Source organism: Hyperolius riggenbachi, chromosome 3 (genome assembly GCF_040937935.1).
Source record: "Hyperolius riggenbachi isolate aHypRig1 chromosome 3, aHypRig1.pri, whole genome shotgun sequence".
NCBI classification, from domain to species: domain Eukaryota; kingdom Metazoa; phylum Chordata; class Amphibia; order Anura; family Hyperoliidae; genus Hyperolius; species Hyperolius riggenbachi.
In genome coordinates this window covers 62,678,861-62,691,187 of record NC_090648.1, presented here as the reverse complement: position 1 = coordinate 62,691,187, position 12,327 = coordinate 62,678,861, and the positions used below count along the sequence as shown (strand labels likewise).

At 45.2% G+C, this 12,327-nt stretch overlaps 1 protein-coding gene across 1 annotated transcript in view; it reads right to left on the bottom strand.

Moving 5' to 3' along the window:
- CACNA1A (calcium voltage-gated channel subunit alpha1 A) overlaps nt 1-12,327 on the bottom strand; it is a 313,214-nt gene that overhangs the window by 210,807 nt on the left and 90,080 nt on the right. The gene's annotated exons all lie outside the window — the stretch shown is intronic.

Below are 12,327 nucleotides of genomic sequence, written 5' to 3'. Positions count from 1 at the left end.
TTTGTAAAAAATGTTTGGAATCATGTATGATTTTCGTTCCACTTCTCATGTGTACACTAGATGTTGGTCTTTCACGTGGAATTTCAATAACATTGATGCATGTTTGTGGCAGTAATGTGACAAAATGTGGAAAACTTTAAGGGGGCCGAATACTTTTGCAACCCACTGTATGTGATTGTCTCAAGAGGAAAACAGATAAGGAGAGATAAGTAAAATAAGGAAAGATAAACCATGAGCAAAGTCAAATAAGGAGAGATAAATCATGAGTTAAGTTGAGATAAATTGTGAGCTAATAAGCAAGGTGGGAAAAGTATTATGAATTAACCTCACTAAGCAGATCATTTGTGGAAAGACTTGTAAATCATTTAGGGCTGAACGATTAGAAAATTACTTGTAATCTGTCAGGGAATGAGCATAGCTTGGAAACTAATGAAACTAAATGGCAACATTCATCAGACACACCACAGTTACTGCGCTGTGCAGTTACAGTACTGCAGTCGCTTACTTTCAGTACTTCCTCTGCTAATTAGGAAGTAGTGAGAGTAAGCGGGTGCAGACAGAAGAGCCCAGCAGCAAGTGATCATCACATGGAGCCCGGAAGGATGTGAATTGTTTCCACCAGGCGTCCCGCTGCGCTTACTATGCAGTGGAGGGGGAAGCATGGATGGGGTCCCTGAGGAGTGGGAGGGAGAAGTTGGGCCTCCCTTCCTGCAGCTGAAAGTCATTGTGGCCATGGCTCCCCCCTCTATCACCTATACTGGGGCTTATGCCTGGCTAACTATACTGAGGGCACCTATGCCTGGCTACCTGTACTGTGGGCACCTATGCCTGGCTAACTATACTGGGGGCACCTATACCTGGCTACCCATACTGAGGGCACCTATGCCTGGCTACCTATACTGAGGGCACCTATGCCTGGCTACCTATACTGAGGGCACCTATGCCTGCTTACCTATACTGGGGGCACCTATGCCTGGCTACGTATACTGAGGGCACCTATGCCTGGCTACCTATACTGAGGGCACCTATGCCTTGCTACCTATACTGAGGGCACCTATGCCTGGCAACCTGTACTGGAGGCACCTATGTCTGGTTACCTATACTAGAGGCACTTATGTCTGGCTACCTATGTAGGGGGCACCTATGCCTGGCTATCTGTACTGGGGGCACCTATGTCTGGTTACCTATACTAGAGGCACTTATGTCTGGCTACCTATGCAGCGGGCACCTATGCCTGGCTATCTGTACTGGGGGACCTATACTTAGCTACCTATACTGGGGGCACCTATGCCTAGCTACCTATTCTGAGGGCACCTATGCCTGGCTACCTATACTGAGGGCACTTATGCCAGGCTACCTGTACTGGGGACACCTATGCCTGGCTACCTGTAGTGGGGGCACCTATGTCTGGTTACATATACTAGAGGCACTTATGTCTGGCTACATATGCAGGGGGCACCTATGCATGGCCACCTGTACTGGGGGCACCTATGCCTGGCAACCTATACTGAGGGCACCTATGCTTGGCTACCTATACTGAGGGCACCTATGCCTGGCTACCTATACTGAGGGCACCTATACTAAGCTACCTCTGCCGGGGGCATTTATGCTTGGCTACCTATACTGGGGGCACCTATACTTAGCTACCTATACTAGGGCACCTATACCTGGCTACCTATACTGGGGGCACCTATGCCTGGCTACCTATACTGGGGGCACCTATGCCTGGCTACCTATACTGAGGGCACCTATACTTAGCTACCTCTGCCGGGGGCATTTATGCTTGCCTACCTATACTGGGGGCACCTATACTTAGCTACCTATACTAGGGCACCTATACCTGGCTACCTATACTGGGGGCACCTATGCATGGCTACCTATACTGGAGCACCTATGCCTGGCTACCTATACTGGGGGGCTAAATACCGCATCACAAATAATATTGGGGGCGCAATTATTACACCCTCGATCTGGGTGCAATTTAGCATAGAAACTGCCCTGTGAGGAGGGGACATGTAATAACTGGTCAGTGATATATACAGGACAATTACAGGATAAGGAGGGGACAAGTAATAACAGACTAGTGATATATACAGGACAGTTACAAGATTAAGAGGGAACATGTAATAACTGGTCAGTGATAGATGCAGGACAGTTACATGATGAGGAGGGGACTTGTAATAACTGGTCAGTGATAGATACAGGACAGTTACATGATGAGGAGGGGACTTGTAATAACTGGTCAGTGATAGATACAGGACAGTTACATGATGATGAGGGGACGTGTAATAACTAGTCAGTGATAGATACAGGACAATTACAGGATGAGGAGGGGAATGGATGGATTAAGATGTAATAGGGTAGCAGATTTGGGGCCCCCTTGTGGTCTTTTTGGTAAGCTGAAGTGGAGAGAAGTCAGAGAAGGTGGTAGGTGGGCCCCTTGACACCCACTAGGCCCCAGGCACCTGCTTAGGTTGCCTGGTGGATGATCCTGCTCTGAGGAGGAGGACTTATCAGTGATCGATACAGGACAATTACAGGATAAGGGTGACGTTATAGAGATCAGTCCAGCTACTGAGCAGTTATAGAATGGAGGCCATATAATAACATCAGTCAGAGACACACTGGAATATCTCTATGTGAATATCCAGTTGAGATAAGACATGATGACATTTATGGGCAAAGTATTGAGTGCTGAATGGAAAGTCGTCAGGTTTCTAGCTGTGGGAGGGTTATACCTCCTCCTCCTCCTCCTGTCCCTGCAGGGAGATGGGGGTGGTGCTCTCATCTACGTGTGCTCTGAAAGGTTCCTATGCCCGTTTCTTGATGCTAAAAATACAAGCGGCAGGAGAAAAAAAGCATCCTAAGAAAGAGAGCGGCTCTCCTGGCAGAGAATGGGGGGGAGGGGAGCTCCATCTCAGTCTCTGTCTGTCAGGATGCTGCCCTTGAGCCCTTTGTCACTCACACAGGCACTGGCTGGATTACTGTGTGCATTAAATCCCACATCACCTTCTCTGGTGAACCACGGGAAAAGTTACTACAAATTCCAGCATGCCTGGACAGTGAGCTTCCTGCTCATTGCTGAATTCAAAGAGGTTCACTTTCAAATGAGGTGTGTGTGGGGAGCATTTAAAGGACACCTGAAGTGAGAGAGATATGGAGGCTGCCATATTTATTTCCTGTTAAACAGTACCAGTTGCCTGGCTGTCCTGCTGATCTATTTGGCTGCAGTAGTGTCTGAATAACACAAGGAGCAGGGGCACCTATGCATTGCGCCCGCCCCTTGTGGGCTTCGCCAGGGTGCATGCCACGCCTCTAGCCAAGCCCAGCCACACCCCTAGCCCCACATACCACAAAGAATGCATAAACAAAAGATGTTGTGTTACCAGTTATCATTCAAACAAAATCGGTCCTTTCTGTCATCATTAGTTTTATTTCATAATAACATGTGAAAATAAGAAATATATACATACATTTACATAGATCTGTACATCAGTCTTGAAAGAGGGACAAATGAGAAAGAATGAGGGACAGCGGGATTTGGTTCCCAAAGAGGGACTGTCCCTCTGAAAAAGGGACAGTTGAGAGCTATGATTAACGTGGGCACCTGATATTTATCAAGTACATTGGCGAAAACATGGTTATTAGCAGGTTTGCGGGGGGGGGGGGGGGGCAGTTAGGGTTAGGTGTTGGTGGGGAGTTGGTTAGGGTTAGACATAAGTGGGGGGGTCGGTTAAGATTAGGTATTGGTAGTGAGCTGATTAGGGATAGGCATCGGTGTGTGTGTGTGTGTGTGTGTGTGTATCAGCAGGTTTGTGGTGGTGGTGGGGGGGGGGGGGCAGTTAGGGTTAGGTGTTGGTGGGGAGTTGGTTAGGGTTAGACATCGGTGGGGGGTTGGTTAGGGTTAGGTATGGCTGGGGGGGGGGGGGGGGGAGGGGGTCGGCTAGGGTTAGGCATTGGTAATGTGCTGGTTAGGGACAGGCATCAGTGGGGAGGTCGGCTAGTGTTAGGCATCAGTACAGGGAGGGATCGTGTGAGAACAGGGTTAGGTTTAGCGACATTTACCAATATTTTACTATCAGAATTACCACTGCCGAATATCAGCCATTTTACCTATATACTACTAGCAGCTGTTTCTGGCGGCCAAATTTCCGTGGAGACTATTTTGCATATATGCGAAAAAAAGATGTGTCCATCAAGTTCAACGTTCTGAGCCTTACTGCACCTAAATCCAGTGAGCCACAAAGGCAGAAATGTCCTGGCTGAATCTGGGTATCACCTTCCAACGCACAGCATTCATAGCTGATGAAAACTGGCAAGGAAAGACTCCAAGAACCTTTTAACAGCTTCCCGTGTTACGATATTACACCTTATCCATCATTAGTGTGAAGAATCCCTTCCTAAATAGATGGTAAATTCTCCTTTCCTCCGTGCACAGTTCATCATGTCCTCTTGACCTTTTTACAAACCTAGGGATAAAAGCTTATTTGACAAGCTTTTATACTGCATCAGTTGTTTTGGGGGGGCAGTAAGCCATTGCATTTTCCTGACCTATGAAACCACCAATGTGTTATAGGGTGCGTACCTGGTTAGGGAACAGAGCAGTCAAGAAATCACGACTTGTAGGGGTGCTGTGGACTATTAGAAACAGTATTACGCTATGTGCAGTCTTTTTCATTTTTTTGGAGACATTTAAAACAGGGGAGAGCGCAGTTCAGCACTGTACATATTGTTAAAGCGAGTCAGTGTACGGGCTGCTGCTCTGTTTCTCTTCAGTGTATCATGGAGCGTTCCAGAGAGTGGCTAAATGTTTGGTTCAGCGATTGGTAACCAATGACAGACGGCTTGCAAACGCCCGAAAAAGCGATGGCGTCTTTTGCATAATTGGCACTCTGAGGCAGAAGTCTTCCTGAAGAAAAGGCTCCCCCATCTCTCCGTTTCCTACAAAAATGACATCCAGTAATCTGTAGCCTTTCTTCGCTTGTAAATTTCCAAGGCAGTCTAATCAAAACAACCATTCAAGAACGCGTAAATGTATTTTATGCTGCGACGATGTCATTACGCCAAGAGACCGCTATGGGCCTGATTCACAAAGTTTCCCACCGCCGGAGAAGATTGGAAAATTATTCTTAGTAGCTAATAGAGATGTCGCGAACATAGAAATTTCCGTTCGCGAATGGCGAATGCAAATTTCCGAAAATGTTTGCGAATCTGGCGAATTGCCATAGACTTTAATGAGCAGGCAAATTTTAAAACCTACAAAGACTGTTTCTTGCCACAAAAGCGATGAAAAAGTTGTTTTAAGGGGTCTAACACCTGGACTGTGGCATGCCGGAGGGGGATCCATGCCAAAAGTCCCACCAAAAATTATGGAGTTGACGCAAAGTCGGGTTTTAATCCCTAAAGGGCAGAAATAACATTATGCACAGCACATGCTGTTAGTGGGCTGTGGAGTGACACAGACAGAGAAATGCAGTGAAATAATAATGCACTGGAGTGGTTCTGTGCCTGTAACTTAATGAGGTAACAGCAGTAGTGTGCACACAGCTTTGGGTGTCAGTGGGCTGTGGAGTGTCACACACAAAATAAACACGAGACCGATGTGCTAGCCATCAGAAGTACTTTCACAGCAAGTGAGGAACAAGAACACAGGCCTAGCTAATGCTTTCCCTACCTATCTGCAGCAAGTCTGAACCTGCTCTCACTAACAGTCAGCAACCGGCAGAGAATTAATCCAATATGGCCACCGGAACTGCTTTTTGATATGGGGGTGGGGAGTCCAGGAAGGGGTGCTAGCTGATTGGCTGCCATGTGCCTGCTGAGTGTGAGGTAAGGCCTAGGTTCTCAACGTGTGGTACGCGTACCCCAGGGGGTACTTCTGATGGTTGCAGGGGGTACTCGGGCTTGATATACTTAACCAAGAATAACAAATTTAGAGTTTTAGAAAATGATAAATCTTATTTAAACACCACCAAATTAGTATTTTATCTAATTAAATAGTAAGTGCTTGTAAATTGTTTAGAATCAATTATCATGTAATAGGATTAAATATATATTTGTCAAGGGGTACTTGTGATGTTTACTATGCTAGGGGGTGCTTGGTGAGTACAGGGCCAATAAAATGTTGAGAAACACTGAGGTAAGGGGTCAAAGTTTAGCTCAATGATGATGTATAGGGGGCGAATCGAACACGCCAAATGCTCGCTGTTCACTGCGAATGCGAACAGCGGATGTTCACAGAATACTGCTCGGCAGCAAACAGTTCAGGTCATCTCTAGTAGCTAATAGAGGTAACATTTTTCAAGTGTCACCTGGATCAAATCATACCCTAATAATGGGGTGGGGAAAGGTTTGTCCTTGTGTAAACAGGTGGGTTTTACCAGCGAAAACATTTAAAAAAAAATTCATCATGGGTGTATGGAAAACACTATATGTGGGTACTTGCGAGTGACTGAAGGACTCTGCTTGCCCACATTTACAGCAACTCTGGCTATAGTCCACTATAAATTTGGTTTACATTTTTTTGCCACCTAGTATCGCTCCAACACTATAGACCTCCCTACCTCCACCCATTAGGGCAGCCCCCTCCTTCAACACCTTCAAGAAGGCCCTCAAAACTCACCTTTTCACTCTGGCCTATTACCCCTCACAAGTGCTCTAAACCCACAGCTGAACTCTGGTCCTCTACCTTCCGTGTCCTTACCTCTCCCTCTAGATTGTAAGCCTTTGGGCAGGGTCCTCCTCCTTTTGTGTCCTACCTGATCATGCACCTCCATTACTGTGAACCTATGCTATGCATCTGAGTGAACCTAACTTGTCTAATCTCCATGCTCCATCCAGTGACTGACTAAGCATTACCTGGTACTCATACTGTGCTGTGTGTTGTATTCATGTATTGTCATATTGCTGTATGTCACCCCTAAATATTGTCTGTAACCTAAACTAATGTCCAGCGCTGCGTAATATGTTGCCGCTTTATAAATACATTAAATAATAATAATAATAATAGTAGCTAGGACAATTTTATAAACTCATTCCAGCCTGGTATGGATCCTTACGCTCTCCAGAATCTTGTTGTCAGTGCAGAACCGCCAACATCAGTGAGAGCACGGGGGTGCGTTATTGCACATGGCATGTGTGGCTTATGCCGCATCTCAGAAGTCACCATTAACTACTTAAAGACCGCCCCACGCCTAACGCCATTTGGCATCAAGTCCTGGGGCTGCATTTTGCAAGAGATCGCATCTCCTGCTCGGGGGGTGGGGACGGAGCCAACATAAATATTTATATAAAAAAATAAATAAACACAGGGGGGGCGATCAGACCCTACCAACAGACAGCTCTGTTGGTGGGGAGAAAAGGGGGAGGGGGGGAATCACTTGTGTGCTGTACGGCCCTGCAGCTAGGCCTTAAAGCTGCAGTGGCCAATTAACAATAAAAAGGCCTGGTCTTTAGGGGGGGCTTGACACTGCGGTCCTGAAGTGGTTAAAGAGGCAGTGTAAACGGGAGGAAAGAAATATAATTCTCAGTAGGGATGGTTGGAAATGGTGATTTCCGTTTTTCCGAAAAGTGGTTCTGTGGGTTTCCATGTAATCCAATTTCCCGATTTCCGCATATTTTCTAAGAATGTGATTTTTTCCCCCAATAAAGTAAATTAATTTTAATAAAGAAAATTTGCAGATTTAGCTATTTTTTGCGGACCTCCATTATTCTGCATTTCGAATTTCTAAAACTTCCAGTTGGTAATTAAACTTCTGCATTCTCTGGTTGGCCTAAAATTACTGCCATAATCTGAATTCCGCTGAAAAATTCAGCATTCTGTGATTGGCTGCCTCAGTGTCCCATTCTTGGAATGAAGGGATATATTCTCTATACTACAGTCCTCAGAATAGCATGAGTAAAGCATAAGGCAATACATTCTGTGCAATGCATTGCGCTCTACTCATCGTGTAAGACCGAAGTGAATATACCCCGAAACCTCCACTTTGCCTGTTTTCAATTAAAATACCCAACTAGGTTTGTGGAAACTTGCTTTAAAGTGAACCAGATATGAAGCACCCTCATGTATTTTACCATATATATCAGTGGGAACATTAGAGAAAACACTTACCCTGCTCTCTGTTTCATTCTTCTCTGCTAAATCTGCCTGTTATCAGCCCTGATAAAATCCCCGACTGAGCATTCAGTCTGGCTTTGCTCAGGAATCATTATAGCTGAGTCTGTCTCCTATGATGTCTTTTCAAGCCCAAGCCTGCCCCCTTGTGGCTCTGATTTCCTGCTATGTATACTGGCAGCATCACAGAGAGCTTGTTATGAGATGGGAGGAGCTGCTGGTGCCGAGGAAAATTGCATTTTTTCATCTATATTTGTTAGTCATAAGAGGTTTTTAGAAATGATGATTTCATTTTGCACACAGCCCACTAAATAATATGCTTTTCTGATGAACTGATTTTTTGTTTTAGTAAAAAAACGAAAAACAGCACACCAGAGCGGCAAAAATACCTGGTATAGTATTTATTTTGTAAAATCTGTCGGGGATATGTTTATTTTGTGCCAAAGCATTAATCTCTGGTTTCCTTTAAAGAGACTTTCAAGTCTCAAGAAAATCAGCTTTTTATTTAAAAAATGTGTTTACTATGCTAGCCCTACCTAAACCGCCGCATCCCCGCCGCTGAAATCGAATTAAATCCCTCCAAACTCCCCAGGGGGCAATCCGGGCAGCGCTTCCGTGAGAGGCAGAGCTATGAGCCGCAGCTCTGCCTCTCAGTGCGTCGGTCAGCCGCCTCTCCCCGCCCCTCTCAGTCTTCCTTCACTGACAGGGGCGGGGAGAGGCGGAGATCTGCCGCTGATAGACGCGAATGGAGGCAGAGCTGCAGCTCATAGCTCTGCCTCCAATAGCAGCAAAATCCACGACCAAGAAAGTTGTGGATTTTGCAGGGGAAAGGGAGGGGGGATGTAGGGGGATTTAGCTAGATTTCAGCGGTGGGGATGCGGCGGTTTAGGTAGGGATAGCATGTTAAACACATTTTTTAAATAAAAAGATGATTTTTCTGACACTTCAGCGTCTCTTTAAGTTCCTCTGACTCGCCTCAGCATTTAAAGTGAAAACGGGCAGAGTCAACCGTTATCCAAAAAGCCAGCCCCTAATGCATCACTTTCAGACAGTCAGGGACGGATCTAGGGGGGGGGGGGGGGAAGCGGGTATCTTGCCCCAGGCGCAGTTTGTTGAATTCTTAAAAAGGCGGCAAAATGAATGGGAGTTTAGGCGCCAAAACCTGACCTTTTAGGCACCAAAACCTGACCTTGCCCCAGGCGCAACTTGGTCTTGATCCGTCCCTGCAGACAGTGGGTGGAGTCCTGCTAACCAAACTTTTATGTCCTGAGTTGGAAATGTATAGCATGCCTGCAGCTTTTAATTTTACAAAGCTGTATGATCCAACTGGCAGACAGCTGTTTTGGGATGCTTTGGCCTTTATCAGTGCCAGATATGGATTTCTATTGTGTAAGGACAATGGCTTGTGATGCAGACTGAAGGCCACAGTTGCGGACGTTGGTGCTGCAGGAAAATAGCTGGAGAGGGGGAGTAGAAGGGGGGGGGGGGGGGGGTTGGGTATCAGCTAGTAAAAATTCTGTGTCCATAGAAGATATAGAAAAACATTTACCACTGAAGCTGCTTTTTATATGGTCATAGACACACAAAGAACCAGAACTGTGCACAATAAATGGAGACATCCTTTCTCTCGAGTAACTGCTGTGTTTTGTAACAATGACTCTCACTAACTAAACTTCAAACGAAAGATAAAAATTTAATGAATGCAGTTCACATGTTTTGCCCGAGGTACCGGCAGCTTCTGCACTGCAGTCTAAGTGAATCTGTCTGAATACAAGCAGAAACACGCAAGGGCTATTTCTAAAGTTGGCAAAACCATATATCCTAGGTTCTCCACCCCAAGGGGTCAGTATTTTGGGCTTGGGGTGGTACTTGAACTTTTTAGTTTATTTATTGTACTAACTTTTGAGATGATTTTTAAAGCGTAAGGCAATGTTTGAAAAGCAAAAACAAAAGAAGTGATGATCACAATGGGTAATTTGGCTTTTTCAAATTTTCATGTATTTTCGCAGTTCCAAATCTGATTGTAATTATTGTTTCATGGGCAATTTTGAGTCATTTTTGCAATTTAAGCAAAATTATTTTGCTTGAGTAATTTTGCTTTTTGTAAATGTTCACATAGGTTTCGCTATTCTGAATCTGATCAGAACTATTATTTTATAGGTAATCTTGATTTTGAGGCTTGGTTCATGCATAAATCTGTACATTTCCAGTCCAGTCCTGTCAGTTTTGCACACGTTTTCTATCAATTTTACCTGACTGAACCGGAAATGCACACGTTTATGTGTGAACATAGCCATAAGGCTGCTTTCACAGTTAGACATTACAGGCGCACGTTAGAGCAGCCTGTAACGCAGCCCTCCGCACAGTAATGAAAAGTCAATGGGCTGTTCACAGTGCCCACGTTGCGTTACATTGTATTGCAGCACGTCAAGTTAAAGTGCTGCGTGCTGTACGTTATAAGCGGCTAAGCCGCGTTAGACTGTTTGCACATGCTCAGTGATGTTGGAGGAGGAGGTCTCCCCTCCTCCTCCTCGGCCAGGCACATGGCTAATTAATATTCACTGCACGGTGTGACGTGCAGTGTTTACTTCCTGGAGCGGCCGCTCTGTGCGGCGATTGGCTGGCGGGACCACCTGATGCCGCATGCGTCCAAGAGTACGCATCACGGACGCCAGAGTGAGCTGCACAACGCGGCTCAGTCTGACGTCCACATCCAACACCACCAGGCGTTGCGTTAGGGGCTTGTTATGCAACCATAACGTCCCCTAAAACGCAACGTCCAGGTGAGAAAGTAGCCTAAAAGCACATAGAAAACTGACAGGACTGGACCGGAAATGTACACCTTTTATGTGTGAACACAGCCACAGAAAGGAATACAATACTGATGCCAATTGTCAGAAACTGACAGGACTGGTACACACATTGAACCAAGCCTGAGTAATTTTTGCAATTTACACAAAAACAAAAGTAGTGATGGACGTAAGGGTAATTTTGCTTTCATTAAGTTTCACGTAATTTTCGCAGTTCCAAATCTGATCGTAATAATGATTTCATGGGTAATCTTGATTTTGAGTCATTTTCACAATTTACACAAAATTACATTTATGGAAGTCTACCAGCAGAAGAAAGTACATTTACACCAAAGGAGTTGAAGTCTGTGACCATAAGAAAAAATATTTTCAAGAAAGTTCTCATTTTTGCAAAGGTTTGTATCTTGCAAAATTCCATTACATTTTTGCAAAAGTAGGCAGCGCATCAGAACTGCAAATCTGTCAAAATGTCAACATATATCAGAATCACATAGGCGAAATACATTTTTTTTAAACAAGTAAAGTTAAAGTGGGATAAAACTCTGATAACACATTCAATAAAAATGTGTTTTCCTAATTAATATCTGTTTACAAACTACAAGTTCCCAAAGTACAGTTTATCTTTTTATGAAAGCTGCCATTGCATTTGTTGTATAGCTGCTGCATTGATATATTACAATGTATACAGTGATCACTTCTCAGCTTTCTCTGCTTCTACTATGAGTACAGCTCAGTTTGAGCACTGCTGCTAATATTTACAAATTGTAGCTGACAAAGGAAGGTTAACCTTCCTGGCGGTAACGTTCGGGGTAAGCCGCGCAGGAGGTTTTCTCCGGCCCTGCTCGGCCGATTTTCTTAATTTTTTCTTTTGCTGGACGCAGCTAGCACTTTGCTAGCTGCGCCAGCACACTGATCACCGCCGCCCCGCTATCAGTGCCAGGCAGCGCCGAGGGGTGGATCGGGACTCCCAATGATGTCACGACGTCGCTGACGTCATCCCGCCTCGTCGCCATGGCGACGGGGGAAGCCCTCCAGGAAATCCCGTTTTTTTCTCTGAAGGCGATCGAAGAGGGCGGGGGGATGCCGCTGAGCAGCGGCTATCATGTAGCGAGCCCTGGGCTCGCTACATGATTTAAAAAAAAAAAAAACTGCCGCGCTGCCTCCTGGCGGAATTTTTCATACCGCCAGGAGGGTTAAACAAAAGATAATTATTGATTCAGCAACAAGCTTTCCACTGAAGAAGAAAGTGCTGTGTTTAACTGCTTGAATGTTGTTCTGCTACCATTTTTTTGTGGTATAACGTTTAAGGTTGTAAATATCTTTACGAGCAAATAAGACATGCTGAGTTTCATACAACTTTAACCTTTTGGCGACCACTCCACGCCGATTGGCTTGAACAAGGCG